The sequence below is a fragment of the Lepidochelys kempii genome, chromosome 8, assembly GCF_965140285.1.
Source record: "Lepidochelys kempii isolate rLepKem1 chromosome 8, rLepKem1.hap1, whole genome shotgun sequence".
Lineage (NCBI taxonomy): Eukaryota > Metazoa > Chordata > Testudines > Cheloniidae > Lepidochelys > Lepidochelys kempii.
This window is the reverse complement of record NC_136387.1, coordinates 4,968,795-4,988,961: the sequence shown is the minus strand read 5'-3', so window position 1 is coordinate 4,988,961 and position 20,167 is coordinate 4,968,795.

Here is a 20,167-nt window from a genome sequence, read left to right as displayed (position 1 = left end):
GGGGAGGAATGTGCCCCTTTCAGAGCCCCAAGGCTCCTTCTAATGTTTTCCCATTATTCCCTACACTCTCATGACCCCAGGCCGTGTCAATAGTCCTCCCAACCGGGGGCAGCCACCTCCAGAACCCATCAGCATGGAGGGTAACTGGCAACGTGAGGCCCTGCACAGCATTATAAAGAGCTTTCTGTATGCAAGGCCTAGGGGACTGAACGAGATGCTCTTCTCTGGGACCATTTGCCTGGGTGAAGTCACTCGTGTGTAAGGGTCTGCAGGATCGGGGTCTTCATCTCAAATGCAGATACCGCCCCCCCCCAACCCCCACATACCCTAGGTATTATCTAGGTTGGTCAGTTTTCAGCATTGCAGTTGGGAGCCTGACAGCCGTAAGAACATAAGAATGGCCACACTGGGTCAGACCAATGGTCCATCTAGCCCAGTGTCCTGTCTTCCGACAGTGGACAATGCCAGGTGCCCCCAGAGGGAATGAACAGAACAGGTAATCATCAAGTGATCCATACCCTGTCGCCCATTCCCAGATTCTGGCAAACAGAGGCTAGGGACACCCTCCCTGCCCATCCTGGGTAACAGCCATTGATGGACCTATCCTCCATGAACTTATCTAGTTCTTTTTTGAATCCTGTTATAGTCTTGGCCTTCACAACTTCCTCTGGCAAGGAGTTCCACAGGTTGACTGTGTATTGTGTGAAAAAAATACTTCCTTTTGTTTGTTTTAAACCTGCTGCCTATTCATTTCATTTGGTGACCCCAAGTTCTTGTGTTATGAGAAGGAATAAATAACACTTCCATATTTACTTTCTCCATACCAGTCATGATTTTATAGACCTCTATCATATCCCCCCTTAATTGTCTCTTTTCCAAGCTGAAAAGTCCCAGTCTTATTAATCTCTCCTCGTACGGAAGCTGTTCCATACCCCTAATCATTTTTGTTGCCCTTTTCTGAACATTTTCCAAGTCCAATATATCTTTCTTTGAGATGGGGCAACCACATCTGCACACAGTATTCAAGATGTGGGTGTACCATGGATTTATATAGAGGCAATATGATATTTTTTGTCTTCTTATCTATCCCTTTCCTAATGATTCCCAACATGCTGTTCGCTTTCTTGACTGCCACTGTACATTGCGTGGATGTTTTCAGAGAACTAGCCACAATGACTCAAAGATCTCTTTCTTGAGTGGTAACAGCTAATCTAGAGCCCATCATTTTATATGTCTAGTTGGGAGTATGTTTTCCAATGTGCATTATTTTGCATTTATCAACACTGAGTTTCAGCTGCCATTTTGTTGCCCAGCCATGGCTTCTCTGGTGCGCATTGTGGTTTCACTCGGTGTTTGGTCAAATGCAACATCCCAGGATGACTTACTAGGCAGAGCGAGTGTTGAGAAACAAACACATCTCTATAACGGGGGTCCCTTGGTTCCATACAAACTGGTGTCTGCCTATGACATGAGGGGCAGCAAAATTTTTGGCATGCAAGGATTACAGGCTGAGCCGGGTGCACATGCCCAGGGCAGCCCAGAGCCCGCCCTCGTTCTGCCGTTACAGTAACAGTCAGAATCTCACATTTTCTTCTGCCCTCTCTTTCTCGGGGCAGAGAATCCCTGTTATTCACTTGCTACCAATTCTCCTCTATCTGCAGATCAAGGTGTTGGTTACAACCATCAGACTGGGATCTTCAAAGGTGCCTTAAGAGAGTTAGACATGCAAAGATTTAGCTGCTTAACTCTCTTCAGCTTCCTTGAAAATCTCCGTCTAAAGCCCTCATCTGTCTGGGACGGTCCAGTCTAGAGCCTGTTGTTCCCTTATGCTCTGCTTTGACCGTCAATATCTGCTGGGGACTAACAATTCCTGCGGGGTTGAACTTTTGGGCTCCATGGATTGTTCCGCACTCCCACACTGAGCCAGGTTTGGTGGCCTTGTTCCCTGTTCCAATGCACTAAGAAGGGGAAGGTCAAGGAGTCAGGTTTGCTGACCCCACAGGGGAAGGAGGAAATATTAGCTGGGAAAGTCCTTTTCTTGGTCAGACTCAGCACATTGGCTGCACAACACCATCGCCGCTTGGGAATCCTGATCTGGAAATCAGGCATCTAGAAGCCTTTTCTTTGCAGTCTTAATGTGACCCGCTGACTGTGGGGGATGGTAGTTTGCTTCGACCAGGCTCTGAAAAGTCCAGGTACATCAGCTAATTAGACTCTAGGCCCCCAGAGTATCAGTCCCAAGCTTCACTGTAGCTTTCCTCACCATCTGTCACAGGACAATTATGGTTTCACGTCAAACCAATTGGCAACAGCACATGGAACAGCACGCACCTATAATCACAGGGTGAAAGTACCTCACCTGCAGGGAGCATGTTAAAACCACAACAGCTGCACTTACAAGGTATTTAGAGCCCAAATTCGGTTGTAATAAGTATGCAAATGAAGCTGCATTATTCATGAGATCACTTTTTGCTCTTGCATCCCAATAGCTGGTCAGCTCCTTTGATATCCATGAAGCAGAGGAAAGAGCACACCGAGTTGCGGGCACAGGAGGATGCTGTGCTGGCATGGTTTGCTGACCTACTTTTTTTTTTTCCCCTCCAGTCTGTGCATGTGACTATTTGCGCGGCTGAACTTCCCTACGAAATCCCAGTAGCAGCATGGGAAGCTGGGTCCTCCATTCACCTGGCTGTTCTAGACTGGTGGCTTCTTAGCTTCTGTCCAAGGGGAGTGTCGCCTCCCCCAAACTGCAAGCCTTGGACAGGCATAGAATTTGCTCCCCTCACGCACAGTCCCATTGGCCTGGATGGAGCTGCCCCCCTCCCAAAATATAGAAGCCAAAGTGTGCCTGTGCTTCCATCCATCACTAAGTCAGAGATGACCTTTGATGCCGGAGCCATCTCACTGCAGGAGAGGGCTTTAGACTCCGAGCCAGTTCTACAGCTGGATCCTACAGCTGCATCCCTTTCTTCGGTGCAGTGGCCTGGGGAATGTACAACTGGAACCTATCCAGTGGGCAGGGCACTTCAGGTACCACATATACAACAGTGGGGATGGTCAGGAAAAGCTCCTAAGCCAGGCCTGTGTGCACTGAAAGGAATAGCCAGGGAAGGGAGGGAGAATTTATGAGAAGTGATGGAGCAACAAGGAAATAACAAAGAGCTGTACCCTTCTGAAAGAGCTGGAATTCAACTGGCAGCTGGGTTTTAGCTCCATAATGAATCAAATGGCAATAGGTCAGCTTTTAAGAAAAGGATTCTGTGTAGACACATACCTTGATGTGGATTTAACCGTAGGTGGAGATGTTTATGCCACGGTGTAAGTGCAGAGTGGCTTCTAGGTAAAATACATCAGCTTCTGCAGCACATACAAGGGCCAGGGTTTTCATGACATTATAAAATCAGGAATAAAAATTGGAGTGCGCGTTCCGGGCTTTTTATCTCCATGGCATTCGGCAGATCCTGATAATGCAATCGACCAGCTACAGAAGAGCCAAAGAGCAGAGGCAATCCTTATGAAGCAGAGAATTTTGTTTTCTATGCCCCCACTGCTCCATTTATATTCATTACCCAAACAGGATCAGAAAGGAGAAAACCCTATGGCCACTAACGACAAAACACTCTCGGTTTAGCAGCCCACTGTAAGGCGATTTCGTTTTTCTAATGTGCAGCTATCATCACAGGTAGCACAAAGCCCGGAGGTGTAGGTTTCAGCATCTCTCCTTTAACTCCTTATAAGCTAGATCCTCAGCTGGTGTAAATCAGTGTAGCACCTTTGACGTCAATGGCGGTCTGCTGGTTTACACCAGTCCAGGGGCTGGCTCACTGTGTTTCACTGGCCCCACATTTGATTTACCTTAAAATTACAGGTGAGCCTCATCCCAGCGGCCAGATCCAGACGTGGCCTAAAACTCAGGTCTGTTTACATGGGGGGCTGGGTGCAGGACCGTCTACTGGCCGAGTCTGGTGGGGATTGCCATCTGGATTCTACATATGTTATTGCTTTAAAATGTGCCACTTGCCAAGGAACTTTAAAGAAAAAGGTCGTTGCTGAGAAGGCCGGACCCCACGCATCAGAGCATAAACTGGTTTTCTGCAGAAGATAGTGATGTTTCCCTTCTTCCCCCAATCCCATAACACTGCACTGCACAATGGGCCCAGGGTGAAATTCTGGTTCCGTTGAAGTAAATGGCAAAACTCCCCTTGACTTCAATGGGGCCAGGATTTCACCCCAGGTGGACACATTAAGGATTATGTTCACCTTCCTCCAATTTATCTGGGGGAAAATCCCAAAGTCAGGGTTCCAGCTTCTGCTCTGTTATGGCAATTCCTGTATATTATGGTCCGCATTGCAGAGCACAAGGAAATGCAAGTTACCTATCAAGCTCTTTTCCCAGCTGTATTGCAATCATCACGGATAATGACAAACAAACATGTGCTTTAGTTTCCCACCCATTAATGCCCTGCTCCCCTTCCTCCTCCACAAGAATCTGTCCATGAGGGACCTTTGAGTCTGGCTGATGCCAGGAAAGTTCATTTCCTCAAACATATGTTCTGACCTCTTGACCACACTGATTAATCAAATGAAGTGATGGAGGATCTACTGGTATATTACCAGCTGTGGAACGAGGTTTCCAGACTTCCTCATTCATCCCAAACCAGAACGGTTAGTACTGGTGATCATGCAAGTATTCCACTGAGCGTTGCTCACCCCTGACCTTATACTTTCAAGACAAAAAAGTGAGATCTAGAATCTTTGTATTTCCAACATTAAAATAAAAATAAAGGGGCAGATCCCCTCATGGTATAAACCAGAGTAGCTCTCTTTATTTCCACAGAGTTGAGCTGATTTTCCCCTGCTCAGGATCTGGCTCTAAAAGTGTGTTTTTATTTAAAAAGGAGAAAGGGTGTGTGTGCAGGGGGGGTGGCGGAATCAATGTTCACAAAATGGAAAAAGATAAAAATGGCAGGGATAGAAATGTTATTTTCAAGCTTCCAAGAGGGTGGTAGATAAATGTGAAGAGTAACAAGTAACATCTCTTAAAGGAAAACATGGGATAGCGTCAGCATGGAGGCTGTTGTGTGTCCTCACGGTCAGATGGCTGCTTGTGATTAAAAAAATTGGAAAACATGCTTCATAGTGAACTCCAGTAATTCAATCCATTTAGCTGAATAAAGAGAAGGTTAAATGATACTTACTCACAGTCTATAAGTAGCTACATAGGGAACAAACATTTGATAATGGACTCTTCAGTCTAGCAGACAAAGTTCTAACAAGATCCAAGGGCTGAAGTTGAAGAGAGACAAATTCAAACTAGAAAAAAGGTACGAATTTCCAGAAGTGACAGTTGGAACCAATGGAACAATTTCCCAAGGATTGTGGTGTATTCTCCATCACTGGCCATTCTTAAATCAAGATTGAACTCTGAGCAGATCTCTCAGAAAAATATCCAACCAGGAATTATTTCAGGGAAGTCCTATGGCCTGTGTTCTGCAGGAGATCAGACTAGATGACCACAATGGTCCCTTCGGGTCTTGGAATTTATGGATCTACAAATTGTAGCTAGATTTCAGTGGTTCTACATCAGATGAATAATTTTACTGTGTAAACACTAAAAGGGGCCACATTTCTAGTGGTGTTTAGAGGACTGATCCAACGCCCATTAGCGTCAGCGGGAGTCTTGCCGTTGGTTTTAATGGGAATTGGGTTGTGCCATAAGTTCACCCAGCTATGCTCTCGTGGTTAGGGTGCTAGCCTCAAATTTGGGAGACTTGGGTGCAATTTCCTACACTGCCAGTCTTCCTGTGGGACCTTGGGCAAGCCACTGCATCTCTCTGGACTTCAGTTCCCTGTCTGTAAGATGGGGCAATAGCACTGACCTGCTTACAAGGGTGTGCTGGGGGTAAATACATTAAACACTGAGGTGCTCAGATACTGGGGTGATGGGGAGCATTTAAGTACCTACGATAGATAGGCACCATAACGTACATGTTCAGCGTGCCAACTAGACCCTGTGTTTGCAGGTGCTTAGATATCAAGGTCGTGTGGTCAATTGGGTGGGAGGTGTTGTGGGCACAACCACCACACTCTCACCTTTCCAAATGTCACTCCTGCAACCACCTCTGCAGATCTAGCCCGGACTCTCTCATATGACTAGTATAGCTGTCTTTCTGATGGTAAATTGTCACAGGAAAGCCAGGTCGAACCTGGTTCGTGACCTGTAACTGGGCTCCATCCCTGTGTTTCCCATCACTGTCCCAAATCCTGCCCTGCCACTCTTCAGCAGAGGGACTAGAACCAGCCAACAGGCTTGGAAGGGCCAGTTTGAGCTGTAGAGTGTATAGGGAGCAAGCGTGTCACAATCTCCAGGTAGCCAAATGCTGCTTCTCTGGGTGCTCCCAGAACATGGTGCTGAGGAGAATCAATGTGGGTTTCATTTTGGGATCGATTCATCATCACAAGGTAAATTCCCATCAACATCCTCGAGTCCCCTCCCCTTAACTCTTCTGCCTGGACTCAGACTTAATTCCAGCAGCTGAGAAAGTCTATGTTTATTCCCCTTGGAAATGTCACCTTAACATTTTGCTTAAGTGACAATGAATTATCCGTTTTATTTAAAAGTGGAAACAAGGAACAATTTAATTCCCCACTAGCTAATGGAGCATTTCCCCTCACAGGCAGCTAATTAAATATTTAATCAACACAATAGCCAGTTCAGTATTGTATGTGGGCATAAATACAACCCAATACATTTCCACGCTACATTAAACCAAGGCTTGTAGACAACTTGTCTTCGCTGCATCAGATACTACAACTAGGTCAATGATCCTACGTAAGCAGGTTCCTATTTTCCTTTGAATTAAGTAAACAGCATCATTTATTTCCATTTTGTCCCAACCAATGAAATTAACCATTGAGCAGAGCTGGGCAAACCATGTGTGTCAATTAATGGAATAGATGAATATTGCCTCTTTTCCCTTCATGGACTATGTGAGAGCAGACTGCAAATTTTTATTATTAATTTGTATTATGAGAGCACCTTAGAGGAGTTTTAACACAGATCGGGGCTCTGCTGTGGTAGGCATCGGACAGACCCTTAGCGGGAGACAATCTCTGCCCTGAAGAGCTTACAATCTAAACAGACAAAAGGTGAGAGAAAATAATTTCTATTATCCCCATTTTACAAACAAAGGATTGAGTCAGAGAAAGATAAAAGGCCAGAATGTCAAAGGTATTTAGGCACCTAAATATACAGCTAGGAACCTAAAAGCACCAAAGGGTAATCACCTAATTCTCATGGGAGTTAGGTACCTAACCAAATTAGGCACGTTTGAAAATCCTACAGATTCCTGTACAAATTGCAGGATTGGGGGCTGCAGACCGTGAGTGCACTGGGCAGGGCCTGGTTCTTACAGTGTTCTCTTCAGTGACATGTACAACGGGACCTGACCAGTCTCAGAACCCGTAGGCGCTCCTCTAACAATAATAACAGCAAAGGGAAATATTTCAGTCTTCTTCTCCACGCATTGTGCGGTTGTGTTGATTAACACTTACGATCAAAAAGGTAGAGAGGGAAGCAGGAAGCACAGCAGTACGGAGTTTCTCTCTCCACTTTGGCCATTAGGTTCCCTGGCACTTTATTTCCATCACTCGCTATGATGAAGAGGATTTGCATTTCCCTTGGGTTAGTGATGATGATGGCTGTTCACTTTGCAGCATAATCCAGGCAACAGTCACTGGTAACCATTCCACCCCGAAAGCTGCTTTCAGAACATGCTTTATCGTCCCCATTGTAACTGAAGTATCATCTGCTGGGGCAGAAGACGGAGAGCGAAATTGATATCTGGGTGCAGATACACTGACTTCAGTATCAACACAGTTGCAGCGTCAGTGGCCCTCAGTGTTGACCAATGCAAGCTCATGCACATTGGAAGGAATGATCTGAACTGCTCAGACACATCGCTGGGTCCATATATTTACTGTAACTGCACAGGCAACAGTGTGTGCAGCTAGATGGGAACATCTGCTCACGGTACAGCAGCAATATTATTCTCTACCTGTATCGAGTACAGGCTAGAAAAGAACTAAGACATAATGGCATTATTTACACCAGTGGGACATCCTCTCCTGGAGTGCTGTGTTCAGTTCCGGTCGGCCACACCTCAAAACGGATGTAGCAGAAACGGGGTGGAATGGAAACCAAACAGAGAGGCAGTGATAATGACTAAGGCATGAGGAGCCTTTCCGGGGCCCCACGTCAAGAACGCACCTAAGTACACATTTAACTCTGAAGCAAATGAGATTTAAGCACACACTCAATAGGACTTAGGCACATGCTTGAAGTTAGGTGCATGCTGAAGCTCCCTTCCTAAATAAGGACACTTTCCTGAATGGGTACCCGTCTGTGATGGGGTAGAGCAGGCCCTGAGGCCCCTGATGAAGGCCTCAAGGCCCTGTCACACCCTGCCCCAGAAAAGGGCAGTGTAGAGGGTCCTCCAAACTGCCTAGAGTGGCTGTGCCCCATACAGCCAATCAGAAAGGGGCTGCAGGGAGCAGCCAATCAGGGCCCAGCAGGCTAGGATAAGAAGAGCAGCTTGTCCAGAGTGAGATCAGTTCTTTACTGAAGCTGGAGGAGTGTAGAGGGGCTGGCTGGCTACAGGACCCTGGACAGAGCAGTACTGGCAGAGATCGAGGGGAATGTGAAGGAGCTCCAGGCTGGCTGCTGGGGCTCAACCAGGACAAGGCCCCCAGGTAAGGGTGAAGAGTGAGCTGGGGAAGTGGCCCAGGGAATCATAGCAGCAATGCAGCTTGGTTAAAGGAACATGGCAGATGGCTGCTGTCTAGGGACTGGGACCCAGAGTACAGGGCAGGCTTGGGTCCCTGCTACCAGCCACTGGGAAAGTAGCCTGGACACTGATACACCCTTGAAGGGGAACTGAACTCTTTTAGTGGCCCAGCTGAAGAGTTAAGGCCAGAGAGGCAAAGAGTCTCCAGGGAGATGTGGCTCCACACCATGGCCAGCACTGCTTGAAGAACAGGGACAATTTGAAGGAGCCCAGAAGGGGCTGAGAGACAGTTCAGACCAGGGTGCTGTGCTGGACCCTGCTGGACTGATTGAGGAGCAAGCCTGGGGATAGTTTGGTGGGGGGCAAATTCAACATTCCAGTTCCACCTAGTATAAGGGTGGGGCCTCAGCCATGGGGTTTGGATCCAGGTCTGGAACTGAACATCCCTGAAGTCTGGGGGGCAATGGATCTGATTCTCATTTGAGCCCCAGCCCTACTATTGAAGCAAAGGGTCTCTGGGGTTAATGTTCCTCACAGAGATTGGTGTGAATTTGGAGTGGCTCCACTGAATTCAACAGTGTTACACTGATACAAACAGAAGGAGAATCAGCCCACAAAGAATCCTAGAAGATTAGGGTTGGAAGAGACCTCAGGAGGTCATCTAGTCCAACACACTGCTCAAAGCAGGACCAACCCCAACTAAATCATCCCAGACAGGGTTTTGTCAAGCCAGGCCTTAAAAACCTCTAAGAAGGGAGATTCCACCACCTCCCTAGGTAACCCATTCCAGTGCTTCACCACCCTTCTAGTGAAATAGTTTTTCCTAATATCCAACCTTGACCTCCCCCATGGCAACTTGAGACCATTGTTTCTTGTTCTGTCATCTGCCACCACTGAGAACAGCTGAGCTCCATCCTCTTTGGAACCCCACTTCAGGTAGTTGAAGGCTTCTATCAAATCCCCCCTCGCTCTTCTCTTCAGCAAACTAAATGAGCCAAGTTCCCTCAGCCTCGCCTCATAAGTCATGTGCTCCAGCCCCCTAATCATTTTTGTTGCCCTCTGCTGGACTCTCCAATTTGTCCACATCCTTTCTATAGTGGAGGGCCCAAAACTAGATGCAGTACTCCAGATATGGCCTCACCAGCCCATATCCACAGAGCCAGTTATCTCATCATAGAAGGCAATCAGATTGGTCAGGCATGGCTTGCCCTTGGTGAATCCATGTTGACTGTTCCTGATCACCTTTCTCTCCTCCAAGTGCTTCAAAATGGATTCCTTGAGGACCTGCTCCATGATTTTTCCAGGGACAGAGGTGAAGCTGACTGGTCTGTAGTTTCCCAGATTCTCCTTCTTCCCTTTTTAAGATGGGCACTATATTTGCCTTTTTCCAATCATCCGGGACCTCCCCTGATTGCCACGAGTTTTCAAGGATAATGGCCAATGGCTCTGCAATCACATCAGCCAACTCCCTCAGCACTCTTGGATACATTGCATTGTGCATGTCCAGCTTTTCTAAATAATCCTTAACCTGTTCTTTCACCACTGAGGGCTGCTCACCTCCTCCCCATACTGTGCTGCCCAGTGCAGCAGTCTGGGAGCTGACCTTGTCTGTGAAGACCAAGGCAAAAAAAAGAATTGAGTACTTCAGCTTTTTCCACACTATCTGTCACTAGGTTGCCTCCCTCATTCAGTATAAGGGTCCCACACTTTCCCTGGCCACCTTCTTGTTGCTAACTTACCTGTAGAAAGCCTTCTTGTTACTCTTCACATCCCTTGCTAGCTGCAACTCCAATTGTGCTTTGGCCTTCCTGATTACATCCCTGCATGCTAGAGCAATATTTTTATACTCCTCCCTAATCATCTGTCCAAGTTTCTACTTCTTGTAAGCTTCCTTTTTGTGTTTAAGCTCCCTGAAGATTTCTCTGTGAAGCCAAGCTGGTCGCCTGCCATATTTGCTATTCTGTCTGCACATTGGGATGGTTTGTTCCTGTGCCTTCAATAAGACTTCTATAAAATACAGCTCATTCTTTATAGTTCTTTCTCCCTTCTGGGGATTAAGTTGCTTTTTTGTTTCATTAATAATGAGTGCTCCTATAGCCTACAGGAAAAGAGGCTCAGATGTGATGAGGGCAGGAAAGCCGGTTCACACTCTACATTTTTCTAATTGCCATTCCATGTGCTCTCAATAGATTTAATGCCAGTGTTTCTAACAAAACAATAGATTACAAATAAAATAGATTTGAGAAAATCCAGATGTTGTGGAAGATCTGAGAAATTTCTGTGTTCCTGGGGATTTTTCTCCTCTTCAGTGCTGCATGTGGGAATGAGTGTATTTTGTGTGTGTATCTTGGAGAGGGGTGCACACACAATTACAAACACTCTGGCCCTGCACACTGATCTGAGTGGGCAGATATGCACTTCAGGGTACCCGACGGCATTCAATGCTTGTGTGCCAACATTTACCAGCACAGAGATCCATTGGCTTCAAAGTATAAATGTCAACACGTGCCTCCATAGACCCCTGTTGACTACAGTGCCTTTCTGCCAAGGACCTGTGCACTACATGACAAGATTAACCTCATTCTGTGGCAAGATTCCCGGATTTTGCATCAAGCATGGAAATTCTGCTGCAGCTCCATTAGCATTAGAAGATGGTGATTTTAAGGAATGAATCATGAAAAGGAATGCTACGATCAACACAGCAGCCCCAGCATTGGTTACTTTGATATCAAATTCCATTTATTTTCCCCTGTTCTCATATTTTGTATTTTCAAGACCCTGCAGACTTTAGCTACGACAGTTCATTACTGCACCATGGAAGTGGTTAGGGGAGGATGCAGGGGGGGTTGCAGGAGGATGCAGTCCCAAACGGTGAGAGCTGTTTGGGACTGTGGGATAAGCACAGTAGTTGGACATTTCTACTTAAAACTATCAGTAGTGGAATAGTTAACAATGTTATTTAAACTGTCTGCTCTAGATTTGAGTCAACACCCCACTGGGCTGAACTGGGATGGATCACACTGCACACAGCAGTTGTGTACTGTCTGCAGACTCACTTTGATAGTACTGCGCCAGTCTACACTCCAGTTGCATTGTCAAGGTTTTCCTCAAAACCATGAGGCTAGAAACATAGGATGAAATCCTGGTGTCACTGACATCAAGGGGAGTCTCACAAATATGGATTTCACCCATTTCCCCCTTTTTTTTCTTAAATGGAAGCTATGATTCTGGTGCACCACTGGGCAGCAAAGGCTGTGAAAGGAATAGATTCCATGGGTGAGAAATCATGTATTGTAGCACATATAGTAAATACAGTGTGTGTGTTTGTACACCATACACTGTATATATGACATAATGAGTTTTCTCACCTTCTAAGAAAATGATTGAGTCAAGAAGCTTTTTATTTTGGACTTAATTTCTATTCAACTTTCTTCTTGCTTACCCCTCCTCTCTTCCTGGGGTTTTAATCAGCTGAGTTCCTGTTGCAAGACTGGTTCTAGTTATGGTACAGTGATCTGAAATGAACCAGGAAACTGGGGCCCAAATCTTTTGTGACTTTAATGGGAGTCTTTTCACTAACTTGGTTGGATTGAAACTTTCACGCTTCATAGTAATTACAGGGATCCCTGGAAAACCAAAGTTCACGTTTAGGTATCAAAGGTTAAGCATGATGGAATTTCCTGTCAGCTGTGTTCTCCAGATTTCAAGTAACTACAATAATCCTTCAATGGCATTAGACCAAACTCTCTTCTCAGTTATACTGATGCAACTCCACTAAGATCAGCTCTGTTGAAGTAACTGAAAAGAGAATTTGGTTAATAGTTTATGGAGCTAAATTACTCTTAGAAAATGGGTCTTTGCTTGATTTCAAGGAGAGAGTATTTACATAAATACAATGTACACTGAAACAGAATAGGATATGAATTTAGTTAACACCTTTTATACTTAAGGTATTTCAAATGCTTTAAAGAATATAGAACTAGCTGCCATCTCAATGAATCAGAACATAATAATGTACTAAGCCATAGCTCAGAAACATCAGAGACTGTTTAATTGAGTGAAGGACTCTATGGAAAAGTCCTATAAAATACCCCTGTAAAAATATAATCTCTTAAGGTATTTTAGACCATTCTTTAGTGAATTACATCCTTGCTATAGGAGTTTTTAGGGTGGTTTGGGAAAAACCTAGGGGAAGCACACAATTATTAGTTAAATTTTGTGTGCTTAGAGTAATTTTGATAGAACACTGTAACATTTCTAGAATCACACTGGTTTCATCACATTAAAATTATATAAGACCTTTCCATATCAGTTATTTCCAGATCTTTTTTTAAAAATGCAGTAACATCTTTGGTACACATCTAGGTACCTACCAGAGACAGGTGCTAGGGATTTGGACTATGAGTCTATAGCCCGTTGTGGGACTTTGAACCTATGACTGTAGTGTCAAAGTTTGAGTGCAACCTAAGTTGAAACCAAAGTAAGGGCAGCAGGCTGAAATGATACAAGTTAGCTTTGAAAGCAGAAGCCTGCAGGCAAATCAACCTTTCTAACCTCTTTCTCTGAACAGGTAACACGGCCAACTCTAATGAGCTAAGAAGTTCTGTCCCAAAAGTAGTATCTCTAGGAGAAAGATCCAAGCATGGAAGTCACAACTAGACTGGCTGATGCTGGACCTTAGTCCCAGGTGTATCACCTTCCGAAAGGCAATGCCCCTCGAAGTGATGTCAAATCCAGGTAGCTCCCTCAACACTCAAGAGTGGAGCTGGTCAAAAACTTTCTGGCAAAACTACTTTCCGATTGAAAAATGAGCTTTCAACAAATGGCAAATTTCAAGGTGGGGAAGAGAAGATTCTGTTTTTCATCAAAAACTTTCAGGTTTTCATTCAAAACAAAACCCCACCTGAAAACCAAAATGCCAATGAAAACAAAGAATTTCCCCAACCTGCGCTACTCCAGAGTAAACCAGTAGTTTGGAAATGGGATGGCAGGTGTTGGCTGAAGACTGCTATGCAGACTGGATATTCCAAACCATGTTCTTATCTGTGTCTAGACAAAGATAAATCCCAAATTGAGACAAAGCACCAAAGGCGCTGAGCCTGTTTACATCAGCTGAGAATTTGCTCCCAAGTCCCTTTGTCCCACCCCTTTTTTCTTTCTACCAGTAACCTTCCTCATAGGAGGAGACCACTACCAAGAGAGGAGATTCCTGCCTATTGTAGGCAGGTCAAACCTCTGCAACAGCTGCCAGAGATCATAAATCACTAGACAAAATCCTAGAGCTTTGAATCCCTGTCTTCTTAAAAACTCATCCAGGTTTTTTTAGTGTCTGAAGCAAGTTATAAAATGGTGGTTGCGTTGTTTTTGTGTCTTCCACCTCCCCCTGCAGTTTAATTTCCAGCCTTGTGTCCTTGTTCCTCATCAGCTATATATCTTCCTTTTATTGTGTCTTTCCCTCCTCCCTTTGTTTTAATAACTATTTTACTGTGGATTCTTGTAAAAACAGCTGCTGTAGCTAGTAAAATAATTCCTCTCTGGAAGCAGATGCCCTGGCATTACTTCAGCTGTAATCTGTTAGATTGATCATTCCTCTCCAGGTCAATATTGATTCAAGATAAAGCAACTCAACACACTGGCAGATCACAGCTTTTTGCAGGTTTCCTCTATCTTTCTTCTTTTGTAGCTTTTTTTAGTGCTTCACTCAAATTCCTTTTAAAAAATATAAATATATGAAGGAGCACACGACACAGCCTCCATCCATCCCAGTGAGAAGCAGCATTGTGTGAGAGGAGCAAGCATGTTTGTTTGCAAAAGAATGTTAAGTGCTTTATTTTTATTTTATTTTTTTCCTCTCCATTGTTTGTAACACCCTCTGCAGCAATTGTTAATTTTCTTCCCTTATACTTTATGGGCCAAAAAAAATCTGACACAGGTCCTTTTGTTCCCTTCCTTTATACAGGAGCTGCCTAGTGCCCTAGGAGTAGGGCTTGTAGAGCCAGCAGATACAAGATAGTGTTTTTGCAATCTGTTTTTTATGTAGGTGTCTGTCACAGGGCAGCACAAGCTTCCTTTCCCTTGTCCCTGTGCTTGGGCTGGCAAAAGAAAGGGTCTCTGACACCTCTTACAGGTGCTTCACCCGTGTTCTTTTATTTACAGTGGTTGGACAGTCCCAATTCCCCCAACACCGGGCCCCGCTCCAACTCCTCACTGGGTCCCCTGGTCTTTGACGCTTGTGACAGCCCGCAGAGAACAAGCCACAACCTTCCTATCCTCCTGCCTGGCTAGCCTCTCCCATTGAGCTCTTCCCTGGGTTTATATTTCTTCAGTCAGCAATGCAGCTGGTTCCACTTGGCTCAGCAGATTACACTGAGCCTGCCCTCGTTAGGGCCTGCAGCTGGGCTCCCAGCTAAGGGTCTTGGTCCATATACCTGGCCACCCTACAGGGAAGCGGGATCTTTAGCAGGGCATCCAAATGTTTTTATACCTCTGCCCTGTGCCTCTGTCACTAAAACAGAGGTATCGTTTCACTGTTTTTATTTGAAAGGCTGCTTTGGCTAGTGGTTAGAAAGGGAAACCATCAGTCAAGACTCCCATGTTCTAATCCCAGTTCTGCTGTCGACTTGCTATTCAATGTTGAGCAAGTCTGTTACCCCCTTTGCCTCCGTTTCCTCACCTTTAAAATGGGAAGAATAATGGTGGTCTGCTTTTGTGAACTGCTTTGATGTCTCACAAAGGAAGGTGACAAAAGAGTTAAACATTTATTAAATAGAATTAAAAGTAGCGTGCACGTTGCTCAGGGAAATAGTGGTAATTTTTTTTTAAGAGGATATCATTCCTATAACAGAACATGTTCCCCACCAGACTTCGGGAGAATTAAGCCCTCCACACCAGTTGCCACTCCCAGGCAGCGCAGCTCCTACAGAATCATGCTGTTGAGGACTTGCCTGCCTCCAACTTTCCTCAAGGATCCTGCAGCAAGGGTGGGGTTAATATTTTGGCAGCTGTCCCATAAGGCTTTTGGGTGACCTGGCCTAACCCCTCCTCAGGGTTGGGTCCCTGAATCTAGGCCGGGCTTTGATTTAGTCTTTGTGGGACAGCGCCATGGATGTAGCTCCCACATAGGAAGTGGGCATTCCAGCAGCGGAGGGATCCTTCAGGGCAGGGACTGTCTTTTTGATCTGTGCCTGTCAGCTCCTAGCACACAAGGTCCTGGTCCAGGGCTGGGGCAGCTAAGCATTATAGTCCTACAAATCATTATTAATAACAATGTGTGAATTGGGATAGGCTGCTTTTCCCCCTCTGGAGTCACTATGTTGTCAGGATATTTATCACCACATCATGATCGCGTGTCCTAGGATGAGGCCATTGGGTAACAGCTGCCAGGTAACCCCCATGGGAGATTTCATCCTAATCAGGCAGCCGCTTGGAAGTGGATTTACACCTTTTTTTCAGGCTACTGTGTGATTTTCAGTGACAAGCCCCAGGAAAAGTGCAAGGAGGTCCTACAGCACTGCAGAAAGGAGCCCCAGGGTAAGAGCTTCTGGTGTCCTGAGGGACACGGTGCATTCTCCATCACCCCACGTCTTTCGATCGGGCTTGGATGTCTTTGTATATGATGTGTGCTAGCTCATCCAGAGGTGACGGGCTTGATGCAGGAATCACTGGAAGGAATTTGACGGCCTATGCTATGCAGGAGGCCAGAGTAGATGGTCATAAGCGTCTCTGCTGCCTTTAAATAGTGAGACTGTGCCAACATTGCAGGGCCTCCTATGAGATTGGAGGTAGGAAGCTTTTCAGCGAGGTAGCAATGGGGTCTGGAAAGTAGAAGCTTCCGCATTTCTTCACCCTTCAAAGAATGGATGCCAACAGCAGTTCAGACTGTCTGCCGGGGACCCGCCGCTGGCTCATTGCCCTCTGCTGGTTCAGCCAGTGAACCGGTGCTTGCTGCAGTCTTCAGCCATTCTTAGACCCTGCAGCAGGGCTGGATCTCCGGCTGCTCAGTAAGGTTCCATGCTTCTTCCTTGTTCCTGGCTCCTGCTGCTGGTTTTCTCCCCCACCCCACCCCCGGCTCCTGATTCCTGGCTCTTGACCCCAGCTCGCTCCCTGGACTTGGTATCTGCTCCTGATTTGGGCGGTGGCCACTAGGCCTGGTCATGTCTGCACCAACCACTAAGCCAGCTTCCCGCCCTGACCATTAGGCAAGGCTGCCCGTGGCCCAGGTCCTTAACACCGTCTCTGCACATTCCTGGGCTGAGGGGTTAACATCACTATCCTGCAAGCACAAGAAGCCCGAGTTCCAGAATACTGCTTCTCTCTTTCTCAGCTCAGCTCTACCCTAAGTGGCTTTTCACCAGTGTAATTCCATTAATGTCAGTCTTCTCATTTACACCACTACATATGAGAGCCATATCCCACCAACAGTCAGCTATGCAGTGCCAGGCATCAGTGCTTGCTTTAAGTGTAAGGGGACAGGCAGGAAATGTTTGTCTTAGAGTCAAAATCCCTTAGCTCACCAGCCTTCCCTCTCTAACTTGAAGCCCCCTTCACTACTGTTTCCTTTGTGAGTTCAGGGACTACTTCGTGCTTGGCCCTCCCTCTCTTCCACTGGTGCATCTAGTGCCTGTGTCCGGCAAAGATGCAATCAGACTTATAACACGCATGATCCCTACAGAGCTTTAATTTGGGTATCACACAGAGCCCCTCTTCCTTTCATCTTCATCACCAAATGTAGATCTCATTCTTCTGCTCTCTTGAACCTGCAGACATTTTCAATTCCTTGCATCTTCTCCCACCCTCTGCAGGACCTTCTCCAAGCCTGATTCGCTTTGTGCAGCCCTCCACATCATACCCTTCCAGTATCCCTTGTTTTGATGGACCTTACTTCACCCCCATAGGTCCCTATGTTCCTGTGTTTTATAGTCAAGTAATCCACTAGACTTAATAATAATTTGCTAGTAACTTAACAACAATCTTTACTAGATGCATAGTTAACATATATACAGAGCATCTTAACTCAGGTCAATCTATCAGTGTAATCTAAAACCAGCTGCCTCCTCCAACCCACATCCTGAAGAATCTATTTATTCTCTCTAAAATGTGCAATCATTGTTGATTAAGTTCAGCAAATTTTCACTGCTTTCTTCCAGATCTAAATTTGTCTCTAACAATCTTTTTCTTACACCGATACCTTTTTATACCCATCACAATTTGATCTCGTATCATTGACTCAGATTCTGGAAATTGCAGGTCTGACTTCTTACCTTTAGATCTGTTAAATGATTCAATAATCCCTTCCTCTATTTGATTTCTTCAGTGAAGCTCAAATATTTCAAAGTTTCATTTCTTTTTGGTAAACTGTATTCCTCAATATTTTTATGACAAACTCATAGTTCACTAACATTTAGCTCAAATTATTTATACGTTGAAATTGCTTCAGTTCCTGCAATATTCAAAGAGATGACATCTTTAGGAATAGATCCTGAGGCCCTCAAAAATAAAGTTCTTGTTTGCACCTTTTCCAATTTTCTGCAGCATTTCCCAACCATGGATCCCAGGGGAACGCAGACCACGTAGGGTGGGGGGGGGGAGGCACAGACAAAGTTTGGTGTAGACTGCAGGGCCAATAGAAGTTGTGGTGGTGGTTGGTTTTTTTTTGTGCAATGCAAAAGGCTCCCTGTGTGCAGCTCATAACAGTGGCAGGACTGGGCAGCTTCAGTAATCTGGGTTGCAACTCCAGGGATCTCCACCCACTTCACTTTTACAGTAACATGCCTTGGAGCTGAGCCCATTTGAGTAGCATTACACCTCACCACTCAGGAGACCCAGGCTTGCCATTCAAGCTCTGTCTTCAGCTGTCTCAACTGGCAGGCCCCTGCCGAGTAAACATGCCTGATGTGCCTCAACGGGGCCCCACATGTTGAGCAAGGGCCAGGAAGGGAATTTTCTGCCATGAGAGATGGTGAAAGCCATGCTGAGCTTAAATGTAAAGCAGCCCATAAAAGGAGGTGGGAATCCTTGGTGAGTGGTGTTGAGAGATCCCTGGGGAAACCAATTTATTAATAATTATGGATGCAATATTTATTCTTTCAAGAAATAACATATATACTTTCTCCCCTAGGGAGGTCTTCTCTGTTCCTTTCTTCCTCCCTGCTAATTCCAGGTATTATTCCATGTTGCTATTAAGTGTTGCTTTGCCTTTTATTTATTCCAATGGCTGGTGTTTCCAGCCAGGGCTTGCACAGCAAACTGGCTGCTGCAAGTGGCTGGATTTTGTCACATGATGCACAAATTGTTCCCTGTAGGTGCAGAATTTATTCTTTCTGCCTTAAAAAGGAAAACTTTCCAGGAAAGGCTTCCTGGGCTGGTGAGTTCAAAATGAACAGCTACCCGATCTTAATTCCAGGATTTGGCAGTTGGATACAGAATGATTTATTGTTATCCTAATTTGATTATTCATCTCATGCCTTCAGGGTGCCAGGGAATGATGTACTCAAAGGCAGCCAGGCTGCATACATAAGTTCAGGCTTGGAGAAGGTCCTGCAGAGGGTGGGAGAAGATGCAAGGAATTGAAAATGTCTGCAGGTTCAGAGATTCATTACTCTTATTGTCTACACAGTCACCGTACAAAGTTGTTTTTGACTCCTCTTTCTAACAATATTACAGACAGATTACACTGCCTCAAGAAGAAAAGGAGTACTTGTGACACCTTAGAGACTAACCAATTTATTAGAGCATAAGCTTTCGTGAGCTACAGCCCACTTCATCAGATGCATATCGTGGAAACTACTGCAGACTTTATATATACACAGAGAATATGAACCAATACCTCCTCCCACCCCACTGTCCTGCTGGTAATAGCTTATCTAAAGTGATCATCAGGTGGGCCATTTCCAGCACAAATCCAGGTTTTCTCACCCTCCACCCCCCCACACAAATTCACTCTCCTGCTGGTGATAGCCCATCCAAAGTGACAACTCTTTACACAATGTGCATGACAATCAAGTTGGGCTATTTCCTGCACAAATGCAGGTTTTCTCACATCCCCCCCACCCCCATACACACACAAACTCACTCTCCTGCTGGTAATAGCTCATCCAGACTGACCACTCTTCAAGTTTAAATCCAAGTTAAACCAGAACATCTGGGGGGGGGGGCGGGTAGGAAAAAACAAGAGGAAACAGGCTACCTTGCATAATGACTTAGCCACTCCAAGTCTCTATTTAAGCCTAAATTAATAGTATCCAATTTGCAAATGAATTCCAATTCAGCAGTTTCTCGCTGGAGTCTGGATTTGAAGTTTTTTTGTTTTAAGATAGCGACCTTCATGTCTGTGATTGCGTGACCAGAGAGATTGAAGTGTTCTCCGACTGGTTTATGAATGT